The 17,660-nt window shown below is 48.4% G+C and overlaps 1 protein-coding gene across 1 annotated transcript in view; it reads right to left on the reverse strand.

Annotated features, from left to right (window-relative positions):
• Positions 1–17,660, reverse strand: part of LOC147116709 (chromodomain Y-like protein 2) — a 248,523-nt gene that overhangs the window by 63,115 nt on the left and 167,748 nt on the right. The gene's annotated exons all lie outside the window — the stretch shown is intronic.

Here is a 17,660-nt window from a genome sequence, read left to right on the forward strand (position 1 = left end):
GTTATGTTCTTGTATGATGAATGTCATGAATCTTACCATTCAGGTAGAAATGACTCATGAGATAACACTGGGCAGCCAACTGGTGGCGCTGTCCAAGGAAAGTATAATTACTCGGGCGTGGGCCCAGCTTGCTCAGGACGTTTTTGTAACCAGGAACTAGTGATGTAACTAGAAACTCATGGTTGTGAAACAGTTGATTAAAGCCTTGTTTTATACGCAAACCAAGTGCTTAGTAGTTTTCTTACGTCAATGAAATTAACCATTCTACAGGAATCGTTGTCCTCATAGCACAATTAGAGCCAAGCCTTGATTTGGCAGAACACTCTACCACTGCTCACCTGTCTGTGATTTATTGATCACGTAACAACCCAGCACAGGAGCAGATCCGAAATGAAACAGAAACATCAGGAGGAATGGAAGGATGACCTTTAAATCATACTCATTGCTCTGCTGTACAAACTGTCTGCTGAGATTTCACCAGTTCTTACACGTTTTCCTTTGTTTTACGAGATGTCGGCATTACAGGGACGATGTCTACTTTAATTTGAAAGAAATTGTGCTGTGCTTGGGACTGCTGTCTAAACAATGAATCAAATTCTGAAGAAAAAAACAACACGTTTCACCCTGGTTTTTTTTATTTTACCCTTTGGTTACCTTCTTGACGGAGAAAAAGTGCTTCTTACCAGAGGGATAGATACGTTTCTGTCAAGAGCCAAGTGGTAAATCAATAACACAAGCAGACTCCAGGATTACCAGAAAATAGATGGCCGTGCAAAAATGAACTCAACTATACATTAATGTGCTTAAAGGGCCACGGAGCAATAACTGGAATTACATAATACATCAAAATGGGTTGATTTATTTTTTATTGAGAGACCAAGGTGAAGGATTAAACAACAACTTACATTCATATAGCGCCTTTAACATAGTGAAACGCCACAAGGCGCTTCCAAACAAAATTTGACACTGAGCCGCAGAAGGAGAAATTAGGGGGAGGTGAAAGAGGTAGATTTTAAGGAGCGTTTTAAAGGAGGAAAGAGGTAGAGAGGTTTATTGAAGGAATTCCACAGTTTAGGACCTAGGCAGCTGAAGGCACGGCTGCCAATGGTGGAGCGATGAAAATCGGGGATGCGCAAGAGGCCAGAATCGGAGCCCTTAATACCAAAAGAAAATGTTAGAAATAACTGTTTACGTGTTAAGAAAAGGTTAACCGAGCATCGCTTAAACTTTACTAAGGTAGCTCAGCAAGCTCATGAATGCACCATTTTACTATTAAACTCCAACATAGCTATTTACCGAGCAATTTCCTTGCAGAACAGAGCCAAGGAGAGAAAGGAAATGTTGCTTCGGTGATGAGGAGCTGGAAGTACTGCTTGAGTGAGTGAGAGAAAGGATGGAGCGATTATGCGACATAGATACCATCCTTCCTCCAAGAAGCGTGGGAGCAAATCGCTGATCAAGTCAATGCCATACCTCCCAAATCTACAAGACTCAGCATGATCCGAGAAAGAAGAGGGCACATCTCAAGAAACTTGGTCAGGCAACTCAATTGCGAAAAGAACATAAGGAGCAGGAGAATTCGGCCCCTCGAGCCTGCTCCGCCATTCAATAAGATCATGGGTGATCTACCTCAACTTCACCGTCCCGCCCTATCCTCATATCCCTCGATTCCCTTAGTGTCCAAAAATCTATCGATCTCTGCCCTGAATATCATAATCATCATCACCTCTGCATACACACACGCTGCACGCACATAGCCAAGAGGATATAGTGTAGTTGTGGAGAAAGCAGAGTGCATGATAATGAAGGTAAGAAAGAGGAAGTGATGTTGGCTGCTCAAGGCCATCACCTTAGCCAGGCCCACACTGGTTACTAGCTCTGCTGTAGCGCCGAGTGATTCAGATCTCAAAGGACTTGCTTATGAACAGAGACTGCAGTTGGAGCAGAATCGGGCAACTGATTTTCATGCAAAGCACACTGCAAGTTCTTGGGAGAAGTGTAAAGGAGTCCAGGATCCAGACTGGCACAGTAGGTTTCGGTAAATGGACACATTTTGAGTGCACTAATCGACTCATGCAGCTCCGACAGCTTCATTAGTGAGCAGGCTGTCAGTAAGTTAAAACTGTGTATTTACCCCTCGGACAGGGAAATTGCAATGGCTCTGACGAGACTGACCACCAACTCTTCCGGCTTTAGTCTTGTCAACCTTATTCTCAACGGCGGCACTTATCTCTTCACCCGGCTCAAGGGATCAAGGGTTGTCTACACTGCATGTGTGCCACAAAACACATGGCCACTCCAGTGGCTTCCAGCGCAGGTCACAGGCACATCTCCCACCAATCTTCTCAATGATACTACAGAGCTACTGGCCTCTAACCTTAAGAATGCAGTCTTTGGCAGCTTCAACATGGGTGGAAGCTTCAACATGGATGGAGACCAGACACAGTGAACTTTGAGCGAGGGATTCACATGCCTCCCAGCTGCCCAAAGCTCTTCTTTCAAACAGATCTATAAAGATGTTGAGGCAGTGTTGCAAACGCGCATGCATGCTCTCGTCACAGATCAGGTGTCTGACCCTGAAGAAGACGCCATGCTTGGACCATCAATCTTCCTTGTGAAGTACATGCCATAAAGTGAGAACCAGACAACCGAAACAGTACTGGACATGGTGACTCGGATACAGGGCCATCAGATTGCACACCAAATGAGGGTGCACACTGTCACCACAATCCCAGGAAGCTGACAGTGAAACCCTGCAACCAGTCAGCACACTCAATCTTTCCGATACAGAGTCACAGAGAAGTACAGGAAACTCTTTGGTATCCGGTACCGACGGGACCGGGATGGTGCAGGTTGATTAAAAATTCTGGATAACGAAGAAGGGACATGGAGTGACAATGGCCCAAGGTACGAGAGCCCCGTTCACACAGACACAAGTGCTGGAGCCCCGTTCACACGGACACAAGTGCTGGAGCCCCGTTCACACAGACACAGGTGCTGGAGCCCCGTTCACACGGACACAAGTGCTGGAGCCCCGTTCACACGGACACAAGTGCTGGAGCCCCGTTCACACAGACACAAGTGCTGGAGCCCCGTTCACACAGACACAAGTGCTGGAGCCACGTTCACACAGACACAAGTGCTGGAGCCCCGTTCACACAGACACAGGTACTGGAGCCCCGTTCACACAGACACAGGTACTGGAGCCCCGTTCACACAGACACAAGTGCTGGAGCCCCGTTCCACAGACACAAGTGCTGGAGCCCCGTTCACACAGACACAAGTGCTGGAGTCCTGTTCACACAGACACAAGTGCCGGAGCCCCGTTCACACAGACACAGGTGCTGGAGCCCCGTTCACACAGACACAAGTGCTGGAGCCCCGTTCACACAGACACAAGTGCTGGAGCCCCGTTCACACAGACACAGGTACTGGAGCCCCGTTCACACAGACACAAGTGCTGGAGCCCCGTTCACACAGACACAAGTGCTGGAGCCCCGTTCACACAGACACAAGTGCTGGAGCCCCGGTCCACAGACACAGGTACTGGAGCCCCGTTCACACAGACACAGGTACTGGAGCCCCGTTCACACAGACACAGGTACTGGAGCCCCGTTCACACAGACACAAGTGCTGGAGCGCCGTTCACACAGACACAAGTGCTGGAGCGCCGTTCACACAGACACAAGTGCTGGAGCCCCGTTCACACAGACACAAGTACAGGAGCCCCGTTCACACAGACACAAGTGCTGGAGCCCCGTTCACACAGACACAAGTACAGGAGCCCCGTTCACACAGACACAAGTACTGGAGCCCCGTTCACACAGACACAAGTGCTGGAGCCCCGTTCCACAGACACAAGTGCTGGAGCGCCGTTCACACAGACACAGGTACTGGAGCCCCGTTCACACAGACACAAGTGCTGGAGCCCCGTTCACACAGACACAGGTACTGGAGCCCCATTCACACAGACACAAGTGCTGGAGCCCCGTTCACACAGACACAAGTGCTGGAGCCACGTTCACACAGACACAAGTACTGGAGCCCCGTTCACACAGACACAAGTACTGGAGCCCCGTTCACACAGACACAGGTACTGGAGCCCCGTTCACACAGACACAGGTACTGGAGCCCCGTTCACACAGACACAAGTACTGGAGCCCCGTTCACACAGACACAGGTACTGGAGCCACGTTCACACAGACACAAGTACTGGAGCCCCGTTCACACAGACACAAGTACTGGAGCCCCGTTCACACAGACACAGGTACTGGAGCCCCGTTCACACAGACACAGGTACTGGAGCCCCGTTCACACAGACACAGGTACTGGAGCCCCATTCACACAGACACAAGTGCTGGAGCCCCGTTCACACGGACACAAGTGCTGGAGCCCCGTTCACACAGACACAAGTGCTGGAGCCCCGTTCACACAGACACAAGTGCTGGAGCCCCGTTCCACAGACACAGGTGCTGGAGCCCCGTTCACAGACACAAGTGCTGGAGCCCCGTTCACAGACACAAGTGCTGGAGCCCCGTTCACACAGACACAAGTGCTGGAGCCCCGTTCACACAGACACAAGTGCTGGAGCCCCGTTCCACAGACACAGGTGCTGGAGCCCCGTTCACAGACACAAGTGCTGGAGCCCCGTTCACACAGACACAAGTGCTGGAGCCACGTTCACACAGACACAAGTGCTGGAGCCCCGGTCCACAGACACAGGTGCTGGAGCCACGTTCACACAGACACAAGTGCTGGAGCCCCGTTCACACAGACACAAGTGCTGGAGCCCCGTTCACACAGACACAAGTGCTGGAGCCCCGTTCACACAGACACAAGTGCTGGAGCCACGTTCACACAGACACAAGTGCTGGAGCCCCGTTCACACAGACACAAGTACTGGAGCCCCGTTCACACAGACACAGGTACTGGAGCCCCGTTCACAGACACAGGTACTGGAGCCCCGTTCACACAGACACAAGTGCTGGAGCCCCGTTCCACAGACACAGGTACTGGAGCCCCGTTCACAGACACAGGTACTGGAGCCCCGTTCACACAGACACAAGTGCTGGAGCCCCGTTCACAGACACAGGTACTGGAGCCCCGTTCACACAGACACAAGTGCTGGAGCCCCGTTCACAGACACAGGTACTGGAGCCCCGTTCCACAGACACAGGTACTGGAGCCCCGTTCACAGACACAAGTGCTGGAGCCCCGTTCACAGACACAGGTACTGGAGCCCCGTTCACACAGACACAGGTACTGGAGCCCCGTTCACACAGACACAAGTGCTGGAGCCCCGTTCACAGACACAAGTGCTGGAGCCCCGTTCACACAGACACAAGTGCTGGAGCCCCGTTCACACAGACACAGGTACTGGAGCCCCGTTCACACAGACACAGGTACTGGAGCCCCGTTCCACAGACAGAAGTGCTGGAGCCCCGTTCACACAGACACAAGTGCTGGAGCCCCGTTCACACAGACACAAGTACAGGGGACCCGGTTACACAACCAGAGGTGCAGGAGCCATGATTACATGGCAAAAGGTACGAGAACCCCGGTTACACAGCCACAAATATACAGTATACGGAAGCCTCAAAACCGACTCCAGAATTTTGCCGGTTATTAGAGAACTCCGTATAATTAGGTGCCGTTTAAACAAGAGTTTCCTGTAATAGGTTAGGTGTTATACACTGCAAACAAACCACAAGCACAAAGGGGAAGCCCTACGGCAAATGACACGGACAGCGTTCACAGAACATGCAATGGATGGAATAAATGCACTGCACTTGAGTTGTACACTGCATTGACTATTTATTTGACATTGGTGAGAGCAAAGTAGCAGCACATCAAACATGGGAATAGGTTGTTTCTGAGGAACTGTAGAGGGCAATGTTGTTTGGGCTAGCGTATTTTGCATCTGCGGATTGCCGGTTGAAATTTTTGTTTAAAAATTAATATCTCGGGATCTGAGGTGTCTCTGGTGAGGCCGGCCTTTATTGCCCGTCCTCAGTGGCCCTGAAATTTGATGCAACTGAGTGGGGCCGTGCTGTAACTTTCTATGATTCTATGATTTTCAGAGGGAAGGCCAACACGTTGGTGTGGGGTTGGAGTCACATATAGGTCAGACCTGGTAAGAATGTCAGGTTTCCTTGCCTGAAGGACAGGCAATCGCGAACCAGTTGGATTGTTACGACACTTCCCGATAGCAAAAAAAAAAGTAGTGACTATGAAGCTAACACCAGGTTTTATTTCCAGATTTTTATTAACTGAATTTAAATTCTCAAACTGCCATGGTGAAATTTGAAACCACGTTCTCTGGATTACTAGTCCAGTAAAATAACCACTACACTGTCATACCTCAAAATGGGCAGCTCTAGTGCTAATTCGAGGGTATCATGGATTAATGAGTGGTCAATGATTATTCTTACTGCACTGGTAATTCGGCAGTTAATTTCATGCTGTTACTTTCATGACATCAGGATAAGAGTTCGGCCATTTAAGACTGAGATGAGGAGAAATTTCTTCACTCAGAGGGTGGTGAATCTTTGGAATTCTCTACCCCAGAGGGCTGTGGAGGCTCAGTCGTTGAGTATATTCAAGACTGAGGTCGATAAATTTTTGGGCACTAAGGGAACGAAGCGATATGGGGATTGGGCGGGAAAGTGGAGTTGATGTAGAAGATCGGCCATGATCTTATTGAATGGCGGAGCAGGCTCGAGGGGCCGAATGGCCTACTCCTGCTCCTAATTCTCATGTTCTTATTGTAATGATATCAGCAAATAGTGATGGTATTTGCCTGTTTGATTATGATGCCTTACCAGCATGTTTGCCTGATTGATTACTTATGCCTGACCAGCAGAGGGCATGTGAGAGACAAGCAGTTTAGTTTGGTTTTAGTTTCGCTTTAGATGGATTTCTAAGATGGTGGGCTGAAAATTCAGTAGGGTTAGCGCCCATTTTGCGGCGCTACAATGATAGCCGTTTCTGAAATTCACTTCGGCGCTGCCATCGGCGTTAGCCGGTTGCGCTGCGCCGGCACCGATGACGTCATCGGTGTGCGCAGCGTCCCGGTTGCCGTGGCAACGCGCCCGAACGCCGAAATTCAGTTGCGGCCGCCTCGCCCGTGGCAGCCGCAACTAAGACTCTGGCAACCGAGTCTTACACAAGTTAGCGCCGGCGCATTAAGGTCGCGCGGCGGCCGGCCGCTTTCCCGCTGGCCGCCTGCCCGCACCTCCCTCCCCGGACTCCTCCACCCCCCCCCCCCGCGGAACAGATGCGTCTGGCCTGCAAGCCCGGCACTTGTCCGAGGTGCCGGGCTCATTTTTGAAAAAATCAAACGGCCAGCGATCGGGTGAAGGCAGCGCCTCCTTAACGGGAGGAGGAGGCCTGCACTTCCCCAGCCTGCCGCACCGCATCGGGTGCCGCAGCGCCGGATTAGCGCCGCAATGCGGCACTCAGCGCCCATTGGGAGGCACTCACGCCCGCCAGTAGCGCCGGCAGCCGTCTGGGCGCGGCGCTACTGAATTTTTGGCACGCGCAAGGGAATTAGCGCCGGCGCTAAATTTCCGGCGCTAAAGCCCTGGCGCGGCGTCAACTCAATTTCTAGGCCGGTGTCTCCGGTGATGCAGTTAATTTAGATGAACAAACTTTAGATTAAAAAGACATTCTCTTTCATCATGTGTCGTCATTGAACCCACATAGAAATCAATACATGGTGTCAGAAGTGATTTAAAGAGATGAAGAGGAAAAATCTGAAGTTAAATCAGCTCTCCACATATTAGCAAGCCAAAAGAGAACATCGTTACTTACCGTTGGAGAATAGCTAACGAAGTGAAAAAATGGAAGGTTTACTCCCACCGGTAGCTTCAGTTGACAGGTAATGTGGCTGAAAATTGGAGGAGGTTCAAACAACGTTTGGAGTTGTATTTATCAGCAATCAGAGCTGACAAGAAAGGTGATAAAATGAAAGCGTCAGTGTTCTTACATGTCATGGGTGATGAAGCGCTGGAGGTGTATAATAACTTCACATTCGCTGCTGATGGAGACAAAATGAAGCTAGATAAAATAATGGAACAGTTTGAGGCCTACTGCATACCTAAACGTAACGTGACGTTTGAGAGGCACAGATTTTTCACATGTGTACAGAAAACGGGAGAGACTATTGATCAGTATGTGACTGAACTGAGAAACCGAAGCAAAACATGTGAATTTGGGGGACTGACAGACTCGCTGATAAAAGACAGACTGGTGTGTGGTATTCCAGATAATGGTCTAAGGGAAAGACTGCTAAGAGAGCAAGATCTAGACCTGGGAAAAGCCATAGCACTGTGTAGGGCTACAGAGACTGTGAAGTCGCAGGCAAAGGAGCTGTTCAGTGACAGTAGCTGCAACGTGGATGCAGTGAGTATGAACGGACACAAACCGTTTAACAAAAAGAGCGCCAATGTGAAAAAAGAGGCGTGGCCAGCGAACAAAAATAAAAGGGGCAATCGAAAGTCATGTAGTCGATGCGGTACACAGCATACACCAAAAAAGTGTCCAGCATATGGTAAAACATGCAATAGTTGCAACAAAAACAACCATTATGCCCATTGCTGTAAGAACCAAGCGCAACAAAGCAAGGTCCATGCAGTAGATGAAAGCGGGATAGAGGAGTTCTATGTAGATGTTGTGTCTGAAAACAAAAAAAGAAAAAAGAGACTGGATGTTGACACTAAAAGTGAATGACATACATATTCCATTTAAATTGGATACTGGAGCACAAGTTAATGTGATATCAGAGACTGATTTTAAGAAAATTAGACCCAGACCAAAGATACATGGAATAAAAGTGAAAGTGACAGGATACTCAGGTACTGATATACCAGTGAAAGGAAGATGCATTGTCAAAGTAACACACAAGGACAGAGAGCACACGCTAGCATTAATCGTGGTGCCAAAGGATGTGCAGACCATACTAGGTTTAAAAGCCTGTGAGAGACTGAACCTGGTAAAGAGAGTCCTCGTTGTGGAAAGCGAAGGAGAGACAGTCTATGATGAACTCATGAAAGAGTACAAAGACCTATTTAAGGGTCTAGGCTGCATTCCAGGAGAACACACGATCAGAGTAGATAAAAGTATGACACCGGTTATACATCCATGCAGAAAAGTTCTGTTTGCTCTTCAAAAGCAACTGAAGGCAGAGTTGGACAGGATGGAAAGCCTGAACGTGATTCAGAAGATAGATGAGCCAACTGAGTGGGTGAGTTCCCTCGTCGTTGTGGACAAAAAGAATGGAAAGCTCAGAATTTGCCTGGATCCAAGAGATCTAAACAGAGCAATAAAGAGAGAGCACTTCAAGCTTCCTACACGTGAGGAAATCATGTCACAGTTTGCAAATGCAAAGTATTTCAGCAAGTTAGATGCATCATCAGGATTTTGGCAGATGAAATTGGACGAGGCAAGTTCAAGACTGTGCACGTTCAACAGTCCATTTGGCAGATACAGATTCCTAAGGTTACCATTTGGCATTGCCTCAGCTCCTGAAGTGTATCACAAAACTATCCATATGATCTATGAGCACCTGGAGGGAGTTGATACATCAATGGATGACATCATAGTATGGGGAACCACGAGAACTGAGCATGACGAGAGACTGAAAAAAGTGCTGGAAGCAACAAGGAAAACAAACCTGAAGCTGAATAGAGAGAAATGCCAGCTCGGGGTGACAGAGCTGACATTCGTGGGAGATATCCTTAGCAGTGAGGGCATCAGACCAGATCCCAGAAAGGTGTCCGCCATTGAGAATATGCCAAAGCCACAATGCAAAAAGGACGTGCAGAGGTTTAATGGAATGATCAACTACATGGGTAAATTCATATCCAACCTCTCAGAAAAGATGGCGCCACTGAGAAGACTAACTGAAAAGAACATAGAATGGGAATGGAATCATGAGCATGAGAAGTCATGGAGCGATCTAAAGAAACTGCTCACAGAGGAACCAGTTCTGAGGTTTTATGACCCAGCGAGACCCATGAAGCTATCATCAGATGCATCACAGAGTGGGCTCGGTGCCGTTCTTCTGCAAAAATATGATTACTGGCAACCTATTGCATATGCATCGCGCTCAATGACAGACGCAGAGACGCGATATGCTCAAATAGAAAAGGAGCTGCTCAGCATCACATACGCCTGTGAAAGATTTCACCAGTTTGTGGCAGGGCAAGCAATCAGTGTAGAGACTGACCATAAGCCCTTGATTGCATTGTTCCAAAAGCCACTAAATAGCTGTCCGCTTAGAATACAAAGAATGATGATCAGGCTGCAACGCTATACACTGAATGTTGCGTACACACCGGGTAAGCTGATGTATACAGCAGACACGTTGTCCAGAGTTGTTGACCCGAGTGAGCCCGCAAACACCAAAATGGATGAAAAAGTGAACGCCTACGTGGACATGATCACAAGTGCACTGCCCATAGCAGATGCAAAAATGGAGCTCATAAAGACTGAGACAAACAAAGATGAAACAATGAGACGACTGAGGAAAAGCATCTTGGATGGATGGCCCAACATGAAGCAAGACTGCTCACCTGACATGGCAGAGTACTGGAACTGCAGGGCGGAACTATCAGTGGTCGAAGACATCATCTACAAAGGAAGTAAAATAGTTATCCCAAAGAGTCTGAGAAAAGAGATGCTAAAAAGGATCCATGGAGGACATCTGGGAATCGAAAAGTGTAAGAAAAGAGCACGAGAGGTGATGTACTGGCCACGAATCAACCAAGATGTGACAAATGAGGTGTCAAACTGCACAATATGCCTGAAATATCGAGCAAGCAATCCGGTAGAACCACTAAAACCACACCCAGCGCCAGACAGACCTTACCAGAAGGTGGGCGCTGACCTATTCGTATGTCAAGGGAAGGACTATCTTGTAGTCACAGACTATTACTCCCTGTATCCAGAGGTTTGTAGACTGTACACCACCACTGCAGATGCTGTGATAACATGTATGAAAGCCATATTCTCCAGACATGGCGTGGCAAGCGAGGTCTTCACAGACAACGGACCCCAGTTTTACAATGCAAGTTTCCGACACTTTGCCAAAGAGTGGGACTTTGTCCACACAACGTCAAGTCCTCACTTTCCACAGTCCAATGGACTAGTGGAAAAATCGGTCCAGACAGTGAAAAGACTGATGTACAAGGCAAAAGACAGTGGAACTGACTTCTACCAGAGCATGCTTGTATACCGCACAACGCCGCTCGAGTGTGGCAAGTCACCAGCCCAACTCCTTATGGGACGTCGGCTAAGGTCAAACCTACCCATCCCGGAGGACCTCCTGAAAACAAAAGAGGGGGAGAAAGTGAGGAAGTTCAATGAACAACAGAAAGAAAAGCAAAAGTACTACTATGACAGAGGAACACAAAACCTACCTGAACTCCACACTGGTGACCAAGTAAAGTTCAAAGACAAAACAAACATATGGACTCAGAAGGGAACTGTCCTGAGTGAAGTACAACCAAGATCATACACCATTCAGACAGATGAGGGTGCTGTTCTGAGAAGAAATCGTCGGGATCTTCTCATGGGACCAGCCACAGCAGGTCAAAAGACTGATACTGTTGAACAACCTGATCACACAGCTGAGAAAACATAATCGGAGGCAACAACTCAGATTCAAGGACAATCCATCAGAAAATCCTCAAGACACGTGAAGCCTCCTGAGAGACTCATTGAGCAAATTTAAGGACTCTTGTTATAGAAGGAAGTAATGTTATCTTATTCTTTCTTCAAGTTCTAGTGTATTTACATATTTCATGTGAACACACAAAGCAAGGTTAAAAAACCTTGATAATGATAATTCATTAAGTGTTACAGTTAAAATGCAAATTAATACAAAGAAAACATGTTGTTAGTTAAAAGTAAAACACTTTTGTTTTAAGGGAGATGTAATGATATCAGCAAATAGTGATGGTATTTGCCTGTTTGATTATGATGCCTTACCAGCATGTTTGCCTGATTGATTACTTATGCCTGACCAGCAGAGGGCATGTGAGAGACAAGCAGTTTAGTTTGGTTTTAGTTTTGTTTTAGATGGATCTCAAACATGATGTCTCCTGTAATGCTGTTTAACTGAGTTGAACATACTTTAGATAAAAAGACATTTCTTTCATGAATGTGTCGTCATTGAACCCACATACAAATTGATACACTTATGACATATTGTGGCATTAGCTTAACCCCGTGGCGAAGCTTCTTTGCAGGGTAAAAGTTAGCAAGGTGCCATGATTATTCATGAAACCCTGAGAGGGCTGTCCTGTAAGGTGCTGCTTCAAGATCTCAATAGCTCGTTCGATAATCATTCCAGTTGTGTGTCATGAGCCATGTCTGCAGAGGTGAACCATTGGTCTCCCTGTAGTCATCCTTCCACTCTTCCTTCCCATTCGAATAAGGGCGGAATCAGAGGATTGCATTCAAATTCACACATCAGAGAAGCTCGCATGTGTCATTCTGTGCTGGTGATTGCATAAAAGCTACACATTGCTGGAAAATAAGTCCTTATGGCTCACATAGGCCAATCAACAGAATCCCGAGCAGCAACATGTGCACAATCAATTACTCCTGGTTCTGGCGAAAGGTCATCGACCTGAAAAGTTGACTCTGTTTCTCTCTCCACAGATGCTGCCTGAGCTGCTGAGTATTTCCAGCATTTTCTGTTTTTACTCCTGGCTAGACTGCATTTAGAGTGCTGCATTCAGTTCAGGGCAGGAAGGATAGGCTGGCCTTGGAGGGGGTACAGCGCAGATTCACCAGAATGATACCGGGGCTAAAAGGGTTAAATTATGAGGACCGATTGCACAGACTAGGCTTCTTTGTATTCCCTTGGAGTATAGAAGATTAAGGGGTGATCTAATTGAGGTGTTTAAGATGATGAAAAGAGTTGATAGGGTAGAGAGAAACTATTTCCTCCGGTGGGGGGAGTCCAGAACAAGGGGGCATCACCTTAAAATTACAGCCAGGCTGTTCAGGGGTGATATCAGGAAGCACTTCTTCACACAAAGGGTGGTTGAAATCTGGAACTCTCCCCCAAAAAGTTGTTGAGGCTGAAAATGTCAAAACTTCGAGGTTGACAGATTTTTGTAAGACAAGGGTATTAAGGGCTACGAAACCAAGGTGGGTAAATGGAGTCAAGAGACAGATCAGCCATGATCTGATTGAAAGGCTCGGGGGACTGAATAGCCGACTCCTGTTCCTAAGCTCTTGGGAGAGCCTGTCATGCTGCTGCTGATTGTTAGTGAAGATAATGAAGTTGTTGGCTCTGCTGAACAAGACACCTGCGAGCTTAGCTTAATGAGACATCTGGGGGCTGATCTTGCGGTCCCATTGTAGGACTGCTGCTCTTTCAGTGTTGGCTGCACCTGCAGGGCTGAAAGCCGACCACCCACGATAAGGCGAGGTCAGCTAGCTAGTGTAACATCGCAGTGGGCCTGTCTGCACGTCACACGTTATGTTGGGAGTGCACCGCGTCAATGGATGCGATATCGGACGCCAGGAGCTCGTAGAAAGCCGCTGACAGACCGCCATTAAAGCTGTCCTGCTACTGAGGAGAGACAAGCGTCTCCACCAATAGCTGCATTTGCAGGCGGAGCTTTCGGCCTCCTGCTGCAAGATGCGCTATTTGGAGCCTAAGGACATCCTCCAGTCCACAGCTGTCTTCCAGCTGGATTCACCGACTAGAAAATTAGATTGAGAATTCACAGTGCAAGGCTTCAACTACAGGAAACTCTCTGGTATCCGGCACCAATGGGACCGGGATGGTGCCGGTTGATTAAAAATTCCGGATGACGGAGAGGGTTATCTACCGAGGCTATTTTTAACAAACAAAGAGTCAGACTCCTGTTATTGAGGTGTTCGGACTTCTGACAGTGCCAAGAAACCGAGTAGTGGCAGTTTGGAGAACTACCCCCGCTGACTAACTCGGCCACCGTGGGAGACTCGGACTCGGCAACATTTCCGGTTATTGAGGTGTTGTTTTCGGAGTGAGAATTTTGCCGGTTAATAGAGAATTCCGGATATTTAGGTGCCGTTTAAACGAGAGTTCCCTGTAATTCATTGCGGTCCAACCGTTTACTCCTGCTCAGATCTCCAGACACGCTAAGGCAGCTGGGGAATGGGCGGAGCTGACAAGGGCGATGCAGTTGTCTCCCAAGGCAACAAGATCACATCATCATAACACCCAGTTGCCCACTCAAATGACTCAAGCCCGGAAATGCCCACGCCACTAGCAGCTGCAGGGCTATCGACTGGCCCAGCAGGAGAAGTGACCTCCAGCTCCAGGGGCAAACACCGACACCCAACAGCCATCCACTTCACTTTCTGACCCCGCTTGGAAAGGAGCACATGCTCAGGGAGTAGATGACACACAGCATAGACTTTCACAGTCGGGCGGTGGGGCGGAATCACAAAGGTAAAACACATGGAACACAGCTGCAGGGCACAGCTATTTGGGTGAACTGGTGCTCTAATGGTATTGATAGTTCATTTCGGATAAGACAGATTAAGGCTGTTGTGAAGAAATCCAGCGGTATTCATGGGTCTTGATGGAAGGTGAGAGTCACAGAGTCATAGAGTTATACAGCACAGAAAGAAGCCCTTCGGCCCATCGTATCCACGCCGACCATCAAGCCCTGTCTATTCTAATCCCATTTTCCAGCACTTGGTCCGTAGCCTTGTATGCTATAGCGTTTCAAGTGCTCATCTAAATGCTTCTTGAATGTTGTGAGGGTTCCTGCCTCTGCCACCCTTTCAGGCAGTGAGTTCCAGACTCCAACCACCCTCTGGGTGAAAAAGTTTTTCCTCAAATCCCCTCTAAACCTGCTGCCCCTTACCTTGAAACTATGCCCCTGGTTGAAGGCAAGTTGGGAGGTTTGACAGGTATCCCCGGCTGTTGGGACGCCTTGGGGCGTTTTGCTACGTTAAAGACGCTAAATAGTAACGCAAGTTGTTTCAGCTGCTCAGAAAGAACCAATAGCACCAAATTTTCAAGCAACAGGCATCTTGACAGTCACTGATAGAATCATCGCTCGTAAATTATAGTCACTGCGAGCATACCTCCTCAGGCACGTCTAGGTCTGATTGCCTTGGCTTGTATACACAGGTGGCAGAGCTAAGAGCAGCTACATTTTGACCACCTCAGGTATAAACGCACCTGCCTTCTTGCCTCCTGACCACCCACAGATTGGGGATGGGGGCGTAGCGTTAAGAAGGTAATAATTGCTTCAGGGGTGAAACCAAGAAAAGCACGTAGACTGACAAAGCACTTTGTCGTAACTGAATCCCAACAACTAGCAAGCAGACTCCCCTTTAAGAAAAGAGGGCCCAAAGTATCTGAAGGGGGTGAACCGTCCCGGTTGAGAAATAATAAGAACATAAGAAGTAGGAGCAGGAGTAGGCCATACGGCCCCTCGGGCCTGCTCCGCCATTCAATAGGATCATGGCTGATCCGAACCTAGACTCACGTCCACTTCCCTGCCCGCTCCCCGTAACCCCTAATTCCCTCATCAGCTAGGAATGACAGACCGACGCTATTTCTACCATCTTGTGGCGCATGCCCTCAGGCCTGGAAGGGTCAGAGAGCAGGGGCTTGGGTGGCAAATTTGGGCTAATCAATTCTACCACTGTGCACACACAGAGAACAATATCACTGAACATACAGCCGAAGGTCAGTGACGCTTCCCACTGTTCGACCAGCTTTTTGCAGACCACTTCACCATCTGCTTGCCTCAAAAGCAGAAAGAATGAAATTACCAAGTCTGAAACTGGAGAGAATTTGTTGGGTGGGCAATATCACGGCCAAATGTCTCAGCGAGCCTGGTCTTTGCAGTGCGAGAAGGTAACACGCTCCTTTGTCAGAGCAGTCTCGGATTTTGTCTGTAGTTTAGAATCAACCTTTCAAATGGAGAGAGAACCACAGTCCAGGAAATGGATATTTGAGGGCAGAACACACTGTGTAAGGTTTGAGCCACTATTAATTTAGTCACACATCTCTGAAAACACAGCAGCCTTATTAACAGTGTGCTGCTCCCGTGTGAATGGCTTCTGTCTCGAGTGACACGCAAGCAATACATGTTACTTGGATTTTTAGGGTCCAGTTTTATCCTTTTTATTTTTTCTATCCCCCATGTTTGAGACGCTACAAACAGAACTCGCAAAAGACGCAGGTTTTCAAATCAGCTGTAGAAAGTGGATTGAAACCATCTTTAAGGCTAGGAGCGTCAAGGCCCAATCTGTGTGGAGTTAGCTGAACTCAGCTCGAGAAGCGGCGAGGCTCTGCAATTGGTCTCCCAAGATAAGAAAGTGGCGGTGGGGGGGCGGGGGGTGGGAAAGATCATCCAGGATTGCTGCTCTGGATTCCTATCCAGCAATCCCGACTGGGAAGACAGAATTAGGGTCAGCTGCTCTGGGACCCTCGCTAGAAGACACAACAGCTGAACTGAAAAAGCGCAGGGAATTGCGAATAGAATGAATAGGGTTTTAGAGAATGAAACATAGGCACACAGAACTCTTCTTGTGAGGCAAGACTAGTGAGGGGGAGGGGGCAGGGTGGGTTTGTGATTGAGGTTTTCCAATTAATAAGGCTCAGGGATATGGGGGGGGGGGGGCGATTTTTAACCCTACTCGCTCAGCAGAAACTTGGCGGGCGGGCAGTTAAAATCGCCCCTGGCTCTTACCTGTCCGAAAGCCGCCATGATCGCAGCATCTGCAATTTTAACCAGCTCTCCTGAGCAGGCAGCGAGGACACGTGCCCCGAGCCAACGGGGTCCTTCTTTACATATGCATGTTGCGGCCCGATGACATCATTGAGACCCGACTGTAATTTGAACTCTGACCTGGCGGGGAATCCACCTGGAGTTAAAATCGGGCCCTTCGATTGGGCCAGGGCTGCTGTGGTTCGACCTGAGACAGCAGAACAAAGGGATACCAGTACCAGCTGAAAAGAGGTAGATTCAGGAAGGATGTAAAAAAACATTACTTCACTGAGAGGGTTTGCAGTTTTTGGAAAAGCTTACCAAGCAAGGCAAGTAGTTTTGATCGCTTTTGAAGTCAAACTGGACAAGTATCTTGAAGAGAAACAATTCGGGCTGGATTTTGTCAGCCCCGAGGAGGCGGGTATGGAGGCGGGACTGCCGGTAAAGTTGCAGAATTTGGGGGTGGGCCAACCCGCCTCTGTGCCCTCCTGCCCCAGGTCCCGTCTCCTCGAGGCGGGGAAGGGATTAAAGCCTATTAACTTCCTGTTAACAGGTAGTTAACAGGCATAAATTGGATTATCCCCATTTTTCGTTCCCAAGTGCAGGCTTCCCGACCACGGGGAACCCCGCCAGGGTGTAGGAGACTAGTAGGAGGTCTGCGGGGTCTGAAAGTGCGACGTAGAGGTGAGTGATGGGTGCAAATGTGGAGTGGTAAGTATGTAAGGTGAGTGTAAAGTGTTAGAAAATGTTCACTTACCTTTGTTTCTGCCTACAGCCTTCAGCCGCTGTGGAGCCGGAGTCCCGACATCTCCATTGTAGATATCACAGACTGGCTGCTGAATCCTCCGAACCAACAGCCAGGTGATTTCTGCAAAGTTGAAAGGTTTGATGAGTCCTGAACACAAGGACTCATCAAACTACACA

This window comes from Somniosus microcephalus, chromosome 6 (genome assembly GCF_052327205.1).
Source record: "Somniosus microcephalus isolate GS21.2 chromosome 6, FLI_Smic_1.0, whole genome shotgun sequence".
Taxonomy (NCBI): Eukaryota; Metazoa; Chordata; class Chondrichthyes; order Squaliformes; family Somniosidae; genus Somniosus; species Somniosus microcephalus.